The following is a 16,790-nucleotide window of genomic DNA, read 5'->3' as shown; positions in this document are numbered from 1 at the left end:
TCGGGACGACGGCGGCTCGGGACGGAGGCTTGGGACACAGGTAGGCTGGACACACACACAAGGCTGCACGGACACACACACACACACACACACACACACACACACACAGGGATGGATGGATGGATGGATGGATACACACACACACACACACACACACACACAGGGATGGATGGATGGATGAATACACACACACACACACACACACAGGGATGGATGGATGGATGGATACACACACAGGGATGGATGGACGGACACACACACAGGGATGGATGGATGGATGGATGGATGGACACACACACAGGGATGGATGGACGGACACACACACAGGGATGGACGGACACACAGGGATGGACAGCCATGTCTCACCCTCGGCTTATACACGAGTCAATAAGTTTTCCAGTTTTTTGGGGGTAAATTGGGGGCCTCGGCTTATATTCGGGTCGGCCTATACTCGAGTATATACGGTAGTAAAAATGGCCAGCACAGGAAATTTTTAATGAGAGATAATTGACCAAAATTTCCTGTAAAAATAAAGCATGTCTTTTACTTGTAGTGGCCATAACCCTCGATAGGGCGGCGTTAACTTTTGGGCTTACCGGTTACCTCCGCTTGGCTTGTTCTTCCACGTCTAGGGGTTCCCAGGGTTAGTGCCCAACAACTTTGGACGCTGACACCATAAAAGTCCTTTAGAAAGGTTTTTATTTGCAGGGGTAACATCAAACAAACACAGTCTCGTATGGGAACAGAGGGCAAGGGTGAATAAATTCAGGCACCTTGAACTGCTAATCACCAGAAAGTCTCTAATACAACCTAGAGAGTAGCCACTCGCAGCTGGGAGCTTCAAAGCTGAACAAATCTCTAGCCAGAGATTATAGCAGTCAGCACTTTGATCCAGAATTTACAAAGTCTTTGACCTTGAATAAAGCTTTCAACTGAAAATGAACAGGAACTCTTTCCTCAGTACTTGGAACATTCTCTGACTCCTTGGCAGTACTGGAAAAGCATGAATTTGTTAGTGTCCTTGACAACCCAGGAATCAGGCACTTCTTGGAATGCCAGCTTGTTGGCCCTCCTCTGAAGAGTCCTCCCCCGATCTCTTACACGGGCTACAGTGCCCCTCCAAGTTGAGAGCACACCCTGATGCCTTGAATCCTCCTTCAGTTACTGTGCCTCGGACCAGCCGGTTACGAGACTTGGGAACAGATGGATCCTTACCCCAGACCACGCGGGTCTAATAGGGCTAGTCACACCGACCATGTTTCATAGTTTCATAGTTAGTAAGGTTGAATAAAGACACCAGTCCATCCAGTTCAACCTGTGAGTGAGTGTCTACAATTGTCCCTATCCCTGTACATTGCACACTCACATCGGTCCCCACCCTCAAGGATCCCACAATCCAAAATCCCCATTCATATACTAGGGCCAATTTTGGACAGAAGCCAATTAACCTACCTGCATGTCTTTGGAGTGTGGGAGGAAACCGGAGTACCCGGAGGAAACCCATGCAGGCACAGGGTGAACATACAAACTCCAGGCAGGTAGTGTCGTGGTTGGGATTTGAACCAGCGACCCTTCTTACTGCTAGGTGAGAGTGCTAACCACTACACCACTGTGCTGCCCACGTTGCGGACCAGCACACGCTCCCGTGACCGGGACCCCTGGCGGGGCTACCCCGGTCCAGCTCCAAGAACAGGCAGCTATGGCCTTGCGAATGAACCCTGAACACGTGACTTCAACATCTTAAATACCCTTCCCCGGACTCCTCAACGGGGCCAGACACACCCACTGATTGGCTCCGGGGAACGCTGATACCTAAAACGTCCAACCAGGCCTGGTTCTGGGCCTATCATGTGCACCTAATTGTATGCATGACCAGGCAGAACTCTAACACAGCCCAGCCAAACTGATGTCAAAGTTAAACCTACATAATCAGCCCTCAGGACCCCTTTATTGTTCGGAGGAAAAACTTAATTTGTACATGGCAGACACCTTGTCCAAAGGGTCACTGCTACATACTGCAAGAATTAAGAAAATGCAGATGACACAGCATTGTAAAATTGGTTGCAGTATTAGTTTAAATAACAATTCATTCACCAGAGGCAAAGAGCATGGGCTGAGGCTTCATTACAAGAATTAGGATGTAGAATGCACAGCAGTGCAAAACTGGCCAGTAGCAGTTTTTTTCAGAGATAATGGGCCAAAGTGTGCTAGAGTCAAAGAGCGTAGGAAGTTGTTTAAATACATCAATAAGGAGACAGTAGATAACACAGAAGTGTAAAATTAGCCAGTAACAGGTTCATTTTAAAAATAAAGTTTGGCCTCAAATTAACTAGAGACAAAAGTGAAAGCTGAGGTTTTACTACAAGAACTATGATACTGCAGAGTAATGTAAAATTGGTCAGGAGTAGGACAGTTTAAAAAAAAAAAAAAAAAAAAAGGATTGTGCTTTATAGAAAAAAGAGCCATAGTACTGTACATATGGGAAACAGTCAAAAATTTACTTGGACATGACACAAAAGCTGCACTTAAATAAAAACGTTAAACATACTCAGTTCATTGTATGTGACAGAAACAGACTATACAAGTTGTATATTATTTTCTCCAAAGGGGTAGGGAGACATGGATGGAAGGTCCCGTAAGGGTCACAAGTGACCAAAAGAGTCATGGCATGTCCAGAGGGAGCTAATATTAGACTTGAATGTTCAAACAAAAGTAACAGGTTAATACACAAATGGAAAAGAATAACAAGAATTTAGAGACCCCAGTCCTGGCTGACTTGAAGTATATGGATATGTCCGAAAGGTCAGAAAGCCCTAGTTGCAAAGACAAGTAGCTGGATTGGTGATGAGACCAACTGACAACATTGTGACAAGAAAGTGTTACTGAGGCTTTTCTAAGAATCGGAAAGGACAACAGAGCAGTTTTTTTTTCAAAGTAGGTACTGATAACCAAGGTAAGAACTGATAAGCTTAGGGCTCATATCATACTTGAAATATAGTGATTTGTTTACAAGTAAGTAACAATGGGCATCATCCTGCTGGCCCTAGCAGCAAGGTAGAAATACCATAAGAGAAGTCTAGTATGCACTAGTTTATTTTGTCCCTGGTAAGTTTTCCTCACTTAGAAAAGTACCAGTATGAAATGAGAGATAAATTTGTGTGTGCCTAATGTGTGAGTAGCAATAATGCTACATATTATAAGTCTCAACTGCATATATAATAGGTAAACAAAAAATTATTAGATGTCCTGTTTGGAATATTGAAAACTAAAGAAACGCTTGGAACTAAAATCACAGTACTTTTGCAGTATTTTCAGAGCACAAAAATCAAATCTTTATTTTTCTTTATTTAACTGTGGAAAGAAAATCATCTCTTTCATGAAATTGTATTTACATACTGCATGTTAAGGTGAATATGACAAATGGGAGAGTTTCTTCCCATGAAGCATGTACCCATAATATTTTCCGACTGAAATGGATGTGGCCTACCAAATTGCTAATCATGCACAGTCATTTAAACATGCAGAAAGTCCTGAATGAGGAATGTGAGTGATATGCAGCAATTCATATATATTTTCATGAGAGCAATCTGCTTTGCAAATTGACAATCTGCAGAGCCGGGAATGGCAGAGAGGGAAAGAGAAATACATCTGTGTTCAGATAAAGTAATAAATGATCTGTCATGACTAATAGCCAGAGGAGAGACTTGGCAGCTTAGTCTGATTAAATAAAAGACCCCAACTCACTGACACTAAACACTATCGTTGAGAGCTTTAAGAAATGCACTACTTTTACAAACACTGACATTTTCTGTACAAACAAATGATTTAGTTATAGAGATTGTATATTTGCCATGATAGACAATTATAAAGTATGCATTATCAGAACTAAACAAAATTGGTAAAATAGCATTTAACACCTTCAATCTCATATTTTCATTTTTAAGTAAAAACAATGTTCTTTTTTTTTTTTTTGTAATATCACAGGGAATTATTTTGTGTGCCTATTTACTATTATTGTAATGTTTACATGAAAGTAATTGTGATAAGTCCTTCAGCTTCATATATGCCTACCAATAGTTTATTGATGGCAATTCATTAACAAATTTGTAATTGCTTTTTTTCAGTAGTTCACTATTAAATTGTGCAGGTTTGCATATTTGGTCATGGTTTTCAGTAATGTGTAAAAACAGGGTGAGACTCAGACTTTAACCACTTGCTTACTGGGCACTTAAACCCCCTCCTATCCAGACCAATTTTCAGCTTTCAGCGCTGATACATTTGAATGGAAATTGCACGGTCATACAACACTGTACCCAAATTAAATTTTTTATAATTTTTCCCCCAAATAGAGCTTTCTTTTGGTGGTATTTGATCACCTGTGCAATTTTTATTTTTTGTTAAAAAAATGTAAAAAGACCGAATATTTAAAAAAAAATTATTTTTTAATTTGGTATAAAATTTTAAAACTGGTAATTTTTGTCCGTCATTGATGTATGCTGATGAGGCGACACTGAAGAGCACTGATAGGTGGCAGTGATGGGCACTGATGGGTGGCAGTGATGGGTCCTGATCGGTTACACTGATAGGCGGCACTTCTAGGTGGCACTGATTGGCACCACTTGTGGGCATTGATATGTGGCACTTGTGGGCATTGATAGGTGGCACTTGTGGGCACTGTCAGATGGCATAAATGAGGCATAGTTGCCTCTTCCTTTTGGGGACTGATGTCCCTGTGAGATGAGCCACTGTCAGCATGAGGAGAAAAAAAAAGTTCACCGAGCTTTTGTTTTGATCATGTGATCAGCTGTCATTGGCTGACAGCTGATCACATGGTAAGGGGCCGGGACGGGTCTCAGTGACTCAGTGATCACAGCAAGCTCCGCGCACGCCCTGTAGGGCACGCGCAGGGAGTGTGCACAGGGAAGGCCATCATATGACGGCCTCCTGGGAATTCAGATCCGTGCTGTGGCTGTCATTTGGCCATAGTGCGGATGTCAAGTGGTTAAGGAAAGGATATATATTTATTAGAACAGTTACATATAAAAAGAAAACAGTTGTTGTAGCTTATTCTTCTGTACACCAATGAGTCCCTGGGGCATATCCACCTCTCAGTGTCAGTGGCCTTAAGGATTGCACTGCACCTTCAAAAATCCTGACTATGGTTTGAGCATTATATTATTCCTAGCAGGCTACATGTGTCATGCATTCTTAACCAATCACAACTGATAAAAACAAGGTAAACAATTTGCAATCAATAAAGAGGAATGGTTGTATGAGCTATACTGCAGGAACAGTTCATGAAAAGGTAACAAGCTGAAAGACAATCACCACTCCAGGTGGACTCACCATACATCAGCCCCTCCATTGTACAATAAGGTTTCATTTTTTTTCTAGAACGACATACTGGATTACCTCATGAACCACAGAACTATATTTTGGAGATACTTGATTATCTGCTGACTCATCATTTTTCTGTCTTTGATTGTGTTTGCTACCTTCAAAAGTGTGGGACTGCGATGGGGTCAAAATTGTTGCCCTCGCTCGCTAACCTATATATGGGTTGGTTGGAGTGGTCCCACATCCAAAGAGACAGAAACCCATCTAGGGGTCATATCAAGCCTTATTTCAGGTATTTAGATGATCTAATATTGATCTGTGAGAGAGAGGTGGGAGATTTGGACTAAATTTTGGCTTACATGAATGACAATGTGTGCAATTTAAAATGTACCAGTCATTTGTATAGCAATACTATTTTTTTTTTCTGGATGTCCAATTGGTAGCTGAACAAGGAAGGGTAGTGACCCAGTTACACAGAAAACCCTTAGCAGGAAATATTATTTCATTAGCTCAATCTAGTCACTCCAAACATGCTATCAAGGGCATCCCGGTTGGACAATTTGTCCATCGGTTGTATCTTCTGTAGTTGAACGGGAGTCTGCCTTGCTATATCAAATGACTTTGGAAAGAGGTTACACAAGGTGGTCTTTGAACAGGGATTATAATTTTGCCAAAAATAGGGATAGAGCAGAGATGCTACAGGAGAATAAAAAGAAAGAAGAATAAGAATCATCAATCATCCATCATTATAATCTGGAATTTAGACAGATCGGTAATATTGTCAATAAATACTTGCCCATTCTGTTCAATGACCATACCTGCTCAGATATCCTTGGGTATGGTATCAATATTGTTTCTAGCAAAGCTTGTTCTTTGAGCAGTATTCTGTCTCCTAGTTTTTTGACACCTGTGTCCTCTCAATCCACAAATGACTCCACTTTAAGGCAAAATTAAGATGTGGATCACCTCAGTGCTTCTCTTGCCTGCACATGTCTGGAGATTTAATTTGGTGGACCAGCAATAGCAGGCCATTCAAGATCAAACGTTTTTATAATTGTGAGGCCGCGTACACACGCGCGGACTGTTTGCCCAACCTTGTTCGTCAAACAGTTTCGGCAAACAGTCCGCTCAAAATTTGCATGAGCGGACTTGCCCACACACGAGCGGACTGTTTCAGCGAACTGTTTGCCAAACAGTCCGCTCAACTTTTGAAATGAACGGACTCGCCCACGTAAGGCGGAGGAAAATCCGCCCATTTCGAGCGCGTGTACAGGTAGGCGGGGCCCGCGAAGGAGACGTCGCGGGCTCCGCCGCCTGGAATGGGCTTAAAGGGGAACCCTAACGCCGAAAAAAATCGGCGTGGGGGTTCCCCCAAAGTCCACACCAGACCCTTGTCCGAGCACGCTACCCGGCCGGCCAGGAAAGGGGGGCGAGCGAGTGCCCCCCCTCCTGAGCCGTACCAGGCCGCGTGCCCTCAACATGGGGGGTGCCTTGGGGAAGGGGGGGCCGCGCGGCCCCCCCACCCCAAAGCACCTTGTCCCCATGTTGATGAGGACAAGGGCCTCTTCCCGACAACCCTGGCCGTTGGTTGTCGGGGTCTGCGGGCGGGGGCTTATCGGAATCCGGGAGCCCCCTTTAAGAAGGGGGCCCCCGGATACCGGCCCCCACCCTATGTGAATGAGTATGGGGTACAATGTACCCCTACCCATTCACCTGTGAAATAAAGTACAAAAAAAAACACAACACAGGGAAAAAATATTTTATTGCACAGCTCCGGGGGTCTTCCGTCTTCGGGGGTCTTCTCGCCGGACTCCTCCGCTATCTGTGTGTAGCTCTTTTGCTAGCGGAGGAGTCCGGCTTTCTTCCTCCCCGCCGCCGGCCTCTTCTCCCGACTTCGGGGGTCTTGTCCCCCTCTTCGGTTCTTCTGCCGGGCCACCGCGCCTTCTTGTAGCTCTTTTGCAGGCGGTGGCCCGGTCTTCTGTCGCTGCTGCCTTCCGTTCTTCTGTCGCCGCCTTCGGTTCTTCTGCCGGGCCACCGCGCCTTCTTGTAGCTCTTTTACAGGCGGTGGCCCGGTCTTCTGTCGCCGCTGTCGTCGCCGCCGCCTTCCGTTCTTGTTCTTCTTCTTGTTCTTCTTCTTCTCCTGGAGATGTTGACTCGACGAGCTCTCCGGCCGGAATGCCAGGGACACGCTCCGCTGCCACTTATATAGTGACAATGGGGCGGTGTCACATGGTATATGTCACATGGGTTGGTCACATGGTGACCCCGCCCCCTTACGATGTCATAGTCCCCATGTGACATCAACCCATGTGACCAACCCATGTGACATATACCATGTGACACCGCCCCATTGTCACTATATAAGTGACCGCACAGCGCGGCTCTGGCATTCCGGCCGGAGAGAGCGACGTGACAACATCTCCTGGAGAAGAACAAGAAGAAGAACAAGAACGGAAGGCGGCGACGGCGACAGTGGCGAGAGAAGACCGGGCCACCGCCTGTAAAAGAGCTACAAGAAGGCGCGGTGGCCCGGCAGAAGAACCGAAGAGGGGGACAAGACTCCCGAAGTCGGGAGAAGAGGCCGGCGGCGGGGAGGAAGAAAGCCGGACTCCTCCGCTAGCAAAAGAGCTACACACAGATAGCGGAGGAGTCCGGCGAGAAGACCCCCGAAGACGGAAGACCCCCGGAGCTGTGCAATAAAATATTTTTTCCCTGTGTTGTGTTTTTTTTTGTACTTTATTTCACAGGTGAATGGGTAGGGGTACATTGTACCCCATACTCATTCACATAGGGTGGGGGGCCGGTATCCGGGGGCCCCCTTCTTAAAGGGGGCTCCCGGATTCCGATAAGCCCCCGCCCGCAGACCCCGACAACCAACGGCCAGGGTTGTCGGGAAGAGGCCCTTGTCCTCATCAACATGGGGACAAGGTGCTTTGGGGTGGGGGGGCCACGCGGCCCCCCCTTCCCCAAGGCACCCCCCATGTTGAGGGCACGCGGCCTGGTACGGCTCAGGAGGGGGGGCGCGCTCGCTCGCCCCCCTTTCCTGGCCGGCCGGGTAGCGTGCTCGGACAAGGGTCTGGTGTGGACTTTGGGGGAACCCCCACGCCGATTTTTTTCGGCGTTAGGGTTCCCCTTTAAGCCCATTCCAGGCGGCGGAGCCCGCGATGTCTCCTTCGCGGGCCCCGCCTACCTGTACACGCGCTCGAAATGGGCGGACTTTCCGAGCGGGAACAGTTTGCTCATTTCGAAAGTAGCCTACACACGGGCGGACTGTTCGCTCAAACACAGTTTCAGCGGACAGTTTTTCGGAATTTCCGAAAGACTTTGTCCGTCCAACTGTCCGCTGAAACTGTCCGCTGAAAGCCCACACACGGGCGGACTGTCCGCCCAAACACTGTTCAGCGGACAAGGTTGGGCGAACAGTCCGCCCGTGTGTACGCGGCCTAACACTAAATATGTTATATATATGGTTACTTGTAGAATCTGCTCCATACAGTATGTGGGTCATATTAGCAGGAGAATCAGGGATCAGTTTCATGAACATCTTAGCAATATTAGAAACAATCAGTCTACAAATCTAGAGGGGGAGATGTGGTTTATCTCCTGTGCCGAAGGGTGGTGTTCTACATTTTACACCTTTAAACCCGTATCCTAAATGGCCTTAATTTTAAATGTGATGTAACCCATTACTATGAGTGAGGCTGTATTACCCCTTGTTCATTTTTGAAGTTGGTTCTATAGTGATAATATTATGATTCCTACAAAATATTTACTGTCTCATTTCTGTGATACATAAATCAGGACCAAATGATCATTTTTTTAGTTCAGCCCTGTGATGTTTCTGGTTTATTACGTCACTTTCTACTTTTCTGTTTTAAGTCTCCTTGGCTTCTTTTGGGAACATGCACTGATATAGATCCTGTGAAATTCAGAGATGGATTTAGAACTGAATGGATGGATAGGGGTACAATGTACCCGATATCCATTCGCTTGGGGGGGGGGGCGGGATCTGGGGGCCCACTTGTTAGAGAGGGCTTCCAGATTCTGATAAGCCCCCAGCCTGCAGACCCCCACAACCACCGGGCAAGGGTTGTGGGGATGAGGCCCTTGTTCCCATCAACATTGGGACAAGGTGTTTTGGGGGACCCCAAAGCACCCTCTCCATGTTGAGGGCATGTGGCCTGGTATAGCTCGGGAGGGGGGGGTACTCTCTCATCCCCCCTTTTCCTGCAGCCTGTCAGGTTGCCTGCTCGGATAAGGGTCTGTTATGGATTTTGGGGACTCTGACCTCTTATATTTTTTTACATTTTGGTGCAGGGTTCCCCTTAAAAACTATGCCAGACCTGAAGTGCCTGGTTTGGATTTTTGAGGGGTCCCCCACAATTTTTTTTTACATTTTGGTGCAGGGTTCCCCTTTATATTCATACCAGACCCAGAGGGCCTGTTATGGACTGGAGGTGGAACTCATGCCATTTCTTTCAATTATTTTTATCTATATTTCCGGGATCAGACAATACATTACAGCAGCAAGTAGTTTTAAATGACATTTTTTTTCCTTTAGAAATGTAATTTTGCTGTGGTACTGTTATAAACACGTGAAAGATGCACTAGTTTACAGGCAGACTAAGGAGACCCCCAGACATGATATTTAAAGGAATATTTAATTTTTATTGTTTAACTCTAAGCATTATTAAAAGCACTACTCCTTAAAAAACTTTTTGGGGGTGTCCGCTCCGAATCCTTACTAGACCTAAAGGGCATGGTATCGACCTGGGGGTACCCCACGCAGTTTTTGTTGCAAATTTTTTTTTACTTTCAGTGGGGAAGCCACTGACAGCTGATGACCCTGGTTAACAACCAGCTACAGTATATACAGTGTTAAAATAAGAACCGCAAAACACATCAAAAATCAAATCAAAAATGCAACAGTTGCATTTCTGGTGCAGTTCTAGTGAAATCTGTTACCTGCAAATTACGGGAAAAAAAGTTCCCGATCATTTCCAAAAATGCACTGGACGCAAAATGCATAGATATGAACTAGTACCATAGGAAACCATGTTAAATGGACTGTAGCAGTGTAAACTGGCCCTAAGGCCCCTTTCACACGTGTGCGACTTGTCCTGCGACTCCTGCCTTCATAGACCTCAAGATTACATTGGCATTGCTTAAAATCACATTCAATTTGAGGGAAATTGCGCTGCAAAATGCACTGCAAAATTGCGGGACTTTCAGGTCGCAACAAGTGTGAAAGGGCCCTTATGGACCTCAAGTTGCATGAAAAGTTGGCCAAGTGTGAAAGGAACCCAATGATTCATTGATAACACCTTTGAATTAGGCCCCATTTGCACTTGTGCGACCGATGTCTGTGTAATCTTGCGGTATATGGAGCTCAAGTTGCATCAAAGTCGAACCAAAATAGTGCAGTGACGAATCTTACCCACTTGCAGGATGCACAAGTGAGAATAGGGCCTAATTCAAAGGTATTATCCATGAACCTCATTCACACTGCTGTGACCAGAAAGTCACACTTTTTCCTGCCACTTCGGTGCTGCAAATTGGCCCCAACATCTGGAAATGCCTGTGTAATATTGCGCCCTTTGTACCTCAAGTTACATGAAAGTCACACCAAAGTAGTACAGAGACTACTTTGAAGTGGCAACTTGAAACAGCACAGATACGAATGGTTATCATTGGGAACGGGGGCGTGGCCAGCCGGAGACCAAGATGGACACTTTACTCCTCAGCTCGCCAGCCGGGAGACAGCATCTAGTGACATAGGCCAACATCGCAGACCCATCCACGGATATCCTACTTGGAAACGACACCTGTGAGGACCTTAAAGAGGAACGCACCTGGATAAGGTCCAAGCTGGTCGACTTAGAAGACAGGTCCCGCAGGAACAACCTCAAATTGAGGGGGGTCCCTGAAAATGTTCCCCCGGCAGATCTACTGTGCTATGCTAAAGAGCTTATCTGTCTCATTATTCCTGATCTGTCCCCACGCGACCTGATCATCGATCGCATCCATAGAAACGCCAAACCATCTCACATAGCAGGCTCGGTCCCTAGGAAAGACTGCTAATGGGCATGAAAGATAAATCACTTCTACCACCTCCGTATACAGGGATCCGATTATTTCCAGATCTCTGTAGTATACCCTACAGCTGAGAAGGCTCCTAAATCCAATAACCAAGTCACTCCAGAACCACAAAATCCCCTACAAATGGAGATACCTGGCCACACTCCTCATTGCCAAGAATGGCCACACTCATGTGGTCGGTGAGCTTGACAAAGGCCTGAATCTCCTCCACACCTGGGGTGTCCTGATTGAACCCCCCCAACTCCACCAAACAACAAAGGGGACCACCTGTGCCTAACAGAACCCTAGACTTCAACAGCTCCTAAATGCTGCTTAATACACTACAACTGGCCACCAACAATATCTCTAGCTCCCCTGAGCTTCGATTCATTGACGTTCCAGTTTTCAACTCCTAGGTTTACGAACTGTTTGACCCCTGCCTGGAGGTTTTGTTTTAGTGCTACTTTGCACCCCTTCATCTGTTCCTTTTTTCTTTTTTTTCTTTTTTTTCCTTTTTAGAACCTACCGCAAGACTACCCAAGTCTTTCAAACCTGAGAAACCTAGGGGGTCATCGTACAACTCCTGCTACTTGGGAGTTTTGTCTGCATTACCATAGACACTCTTTGGTTTGTGTACATTGTAACGCATAACGTATTGCTCTATCCGCAGCTTAGTGCCCACTCGCACCACCAATTCCTTAGACTGCCAAGCACCCTCGTCTGGACCCTAGTCGAACACGAACCCCGAATTGACCATCTAAACGTGAGTGTCTACATAAACCCCACTTAACACCACATACCCATGATGCCTCTCACCATTGTTTCGCTCAATGCCAATGGGTTGAACCATCCAGCTAAATGCCATTCACTATGGAGGACTGCCTCAGCTCTCCACAGTGACATCCTTTGTGTACAGGAAACTCACCTATTACCAGCGCACACCCCGCTTTGTAAAAGCCATCTATACCCGCATGTCTTCCATGCAACCCACGCCACCAAATCTAGAGGAGTCATGATTGCAGTCAAACAAACGGTTGATTTCCAACTTCTGACTGCCACATCGGACCCAGAAGGCCAATACATAATCCTTACCTGCACTATCAACTGAACGCTCTACACGCTCAACAATATCTATGGCCCTAACTCCCACCAGATGAAATTCCTCCACAATGTTCTTTGTACCACCAAACCCATCCAGAAGAGTCACTTCTTACTGTGTGGGGACTTCAATTTGACTCCGGATCCAATATTGGACTCCTCATAACTGCTAATAGACATGGGTCACCCCTACGGAACTTTATTTCCTCTCAAGATCTTTATGATATCTGGCACTGCCACCATGTCTCCGAATGGGACTTTACATTCTTCTGTGCCAGACACCACTTGTACTCTAGAATAGATCTGTTTTTATCTGATAAATGGACCCTACAGAAAATTGTAGACTCGACGATCCACACCACAACATGGTCGGACCATGCCCCAATCTATTTCAATTGACAAATCCCATTCCACCTCCACTAGTCACCTCTGGAGAGCGAATAAAAGAGCTTCCTCCTCCAAAATGATAAATACACATCAGAAATCTCGACTCACATTTCCGACTATTTTGAATTTAACAAGGACACTGTGTCTGACCCTGGTGTGGTGTGGTGTGGTGTGGAGCGCCCACAAGGCATTTATAAGAGGGATACTAATAAAACTAGGTTCCCAATATAAAAAGAAGAGGATTCAGTGCATTGAGGACTTAACAGTCCAAATTGCAGCACTGGAACTGGTACATAAATCCAAGCCCAGTGGCCTACTGACTAATCAACTATTGACCTTACGACAAGAACTCAGAACCTTACTACTCCACTCTTACGAGTACCTCCAGAGGAAGATGAAAGCAATCACATAATCTACCATCAATAAAGCGGGCAAGAAGTTAGCACAACGCATCAAGGGCAGATGTATCTAAGCCCCTGTACACACGGTCGGACATTCTGCCAACCAAATCCTTCGGATTTTGTCCGTTGGATTGTGCCTGACGGATTGTGTCCGAAACTGTTGCATACACACGGTCGGGTCAAGTTGTCTGATTTAGCGGTTGCCAAGAACGCGGTGACGTAAGCCGTGTACGGCGGGACTAGAAAAGGGACTCTTTGGGCTCCTTCTGCTGATCTCGTGTCTATCGCGTGTTAGTAGAAGTTTGGTGAGAGACGATTCACGCTTTTCAGATTAGTGATTCAGATCGCTACCGCTCTTTAGTTTGTGCTTGTCTTTACGTATCTGATAATCAGTGCGTGCAGTCAGTAGGTATTTGTTGATCATTGTGGACTATATCTTGGTATAGTACGCTTTGAAAGGCATTTCTTATTGTCTGCTTGCTTCTGCTATTCAGGTCGTTCTCTCAGGCCTTGCTGTTTATTGGTGCTTTCTGGTGTCCGTTCTGACGAGCCGACCGTTTTCAAACCATGTTTCCTCTACGTACTCGTTGTAGAGTTTATGCTGTGCAGGGGCTTCGTGTTGGGGTTGTTACTTTGACACAAGCCCAGTCCATGAACAGGGAGGGGAGACGTTTGTGGACCAAGAATTGGTTGCGCCAGCGTGACCAGTTCTTGCACATGCCTTTGCTCCGTGAGATCCAGGAGAATAATCCTGATGATTTCAGGAATTATCTCCGGATGACGGACCCCGTTTTTCACCGTCTGCTGGCTTTGCTGACCCCTTATATCAGCAGCCAGGTTACCTGCATGCGGCAAGCCATCACTCCGGAGCAGAGGCTCATCGCCACGTTGCGCTACTTGGCAACTGGGAGAAGCCTTCAGGACCTCAAGTTCTCTACAGGCATCTCCCCCCAGGCTCTGGGGCTCATTATTCCAGAGACCTGTTCTGCCATCATTCAGGTCCTGCAGAAGGACTATATGAAGGTAAGTTTTATCCTTTAACATCACATTCTATGTATTTCATGATTGCTAATGTCTTGCATTTTTTTCCTCATTCCCTAATTACCATCATTGCAATATGCTCTAATTCATATACTCTGCCCTTTCGTCCTCAGGCATATTTGTCTCACTAACTTCCCCACCATGCTCTTCTTGGCCCATAAATCTATAGTCTAGTCACTTAACAATGTCTTTTGGCAGCTCCATAGTATTGCTTTCCCCTAAAATGTCTACAAATGTGATGTGTGTGCTTCAATTCATGCAGAGTAGAGTTTTTGGATGTGGACGTGGGGCAAAATGGACAGATGTCGGATGGTGGAGTCTTCGCACGGACGGAGTTCTACTGGCGTCTCCAGAGTGGCAGTCTGGGCTTGCCACCACCAGAGGAGAATCAGGAAGGACTCCCATTCGTCTTGAGGCATTTGCCCTGGCGAACCATCTGATGTGGCCTTTCCCCATGAGGACCCTCACCCCAGACCAGAGTATTTTTAATTTCCGCCTGTCCAGAGCCCGAAGAGTGGTGGAGAACACTTTTGGTATATGGGCCAGCCGGTTCCGCCTTTTTCTTACGCCTATTCACATGGCGGAATACAAACTGAATCACATAGTGCTGGTGTGCTGTGTTCTTCACAATTATTTGAAAAAAGTTTCTGTGAACTATGCGGTCTCAGTTGGCCAACAAGAAGCAGACTTGATGGAAAATGCAGATAACCTCATGGGACTTCAACATGCTCATCCTGGCTTGCCCCCCAAAGCGCCCGTGAGGTTAGAACACAATACATGGACTACTTTGTGGGTAGGGGGGCCATTGATATGCCAGACAATGTCTGAGCGGCATTTTACAAATACATTTTGATCTGAAACTCCTTCATTTACTGCTTGGCTTGGTTTTAGATATCTCCTAGGTATAATTAGGTTTTTTCAAGTTGTGCCTTTTTTCACCAACAGTGCAAACCCAAGTTCAGAGCGAGATGAGGGGACAGTCTCTTCTTAAGATAATGTTATTATGTTGTGGGTCTGCTACACACACACCTTCTTTTTTGGTAACTAATGTATGTAGTGCATTACTGACCAAAATCATGCTCATTTTCAGCACCATGGCAGGAAAATGGCATGATTTTAAAACTTTACACATCACTGTGGGTGTTTTTTTTTATTAAAGGCACATCAACTATGTCCTCCAAGTGCACTGCAAAAGTACACCTGAAACTGCACTTGGAGTGCAAAGTGGAGTTGACTTTAGTAAATCACACTCCTTCTCAGCACAAACTCAAATTGTACTTCAAATACATTTTTGTTGCCATGAAAAAGGAAGCCACACATTGTTGATAATTTAACTTTTTAATCCAAGCACATTCACATGTGCGTTTTGAAAAGGTTTATACAACCAACCAAGAAATTGTGTGTTTCAAAAACAGAGTTTAATAAAAATTTGGGTTACTTGGTGTTTTTGGGTAAACAGGCATGTATCTAACTGTAAAATACAGAACACAGGAACTTACAAAGTTCAACTTTGAATAGTGAAGACAATATCAGACATGAGTATGTACAAACTGGGCTGATATTGCCTTCATCGCATGGGGTGTCACCCCTGAAAAATGCACACAGTGTGTCAACATGTGCTGTCTCCCATCATGGGGGATCAATGTACATGCTTTGGGGCTACAACCCCTTCATCTCAGACACTTTACACAAGACACGTACATTGATCCCCCATGATGGGAGATAATGCATGTTTACACACTCTGTGCATCTTCCAAATGTAGAATTTTGAGAAATACAACATTTTGTTTTTAAAATAAAAAAAAAAAGACCCTATCTAGTTTTGGGTGTTTCACACTCTCCCCAAAACATCAATGATGTTCTTTAATTTTTGAGTTACATCATTGATGTTTTGCAGGATATGTTCCCAATCCTGATTGCACCCCATTATCTCCCCGATCTGGGCACTTTCACTGGTAAAACGGGAATCTTCTTCCACATCACCTACAAAACAAAGCAAAAAAAAAAACACCATGTAATATAAATATGGTGACATACATTGATGAGCTTACCCGAAGCTGTGTTCTCCCACACTCACCTGTTGTGGGGACAATTTGCCCAACCTCCACGATCTCTCCTTCCTCCTCCTCCTCCTCCTGCTCCTCTGTTTGTGCTTTTGGAAGTTGTCCTTCTTTGTGAGGGGTGGGGTCCCTGGTGTCCTCATACTTGCCGAGTCTTCTCTCCCCTATGAGATTGGAAAAAAAATTAAGAATTAGCACACAGAGGGCAGATTTAACAATATGAAACATTGTTTGGAAGTGTTGTTCAATTGTTTATTTTGGCCGAGCTTCAAGGTCATAACATTATTGGGGACACTGTGTTCAGCTGGAATACTTACCTGCAGAATGATGTTTCCTACGAACGAATGAAACCATGAACTTGAAAGTGGCCATTTTAAAATGCACAACA

The sequence above is a fragment of the Lithobates pipiens genome, unplaced genomic scaffold, assembly GCF_037356315.1.
Source record: "Lithobates pipiens isolate NorthernLeopardFrog02 unplaced genomic scaffold, aLitPip1_a1.2 Scaffold_16, whole genome shotgun sequence".
Lineage (NCBI taxonomy): Eukaryota > Metazoa > Chordata > Amphibia > Anura > Ranidae > Lithobates > Lithobates pipiens.
This window is presented reverse-complemented; position numbering follows the sequence as displayed.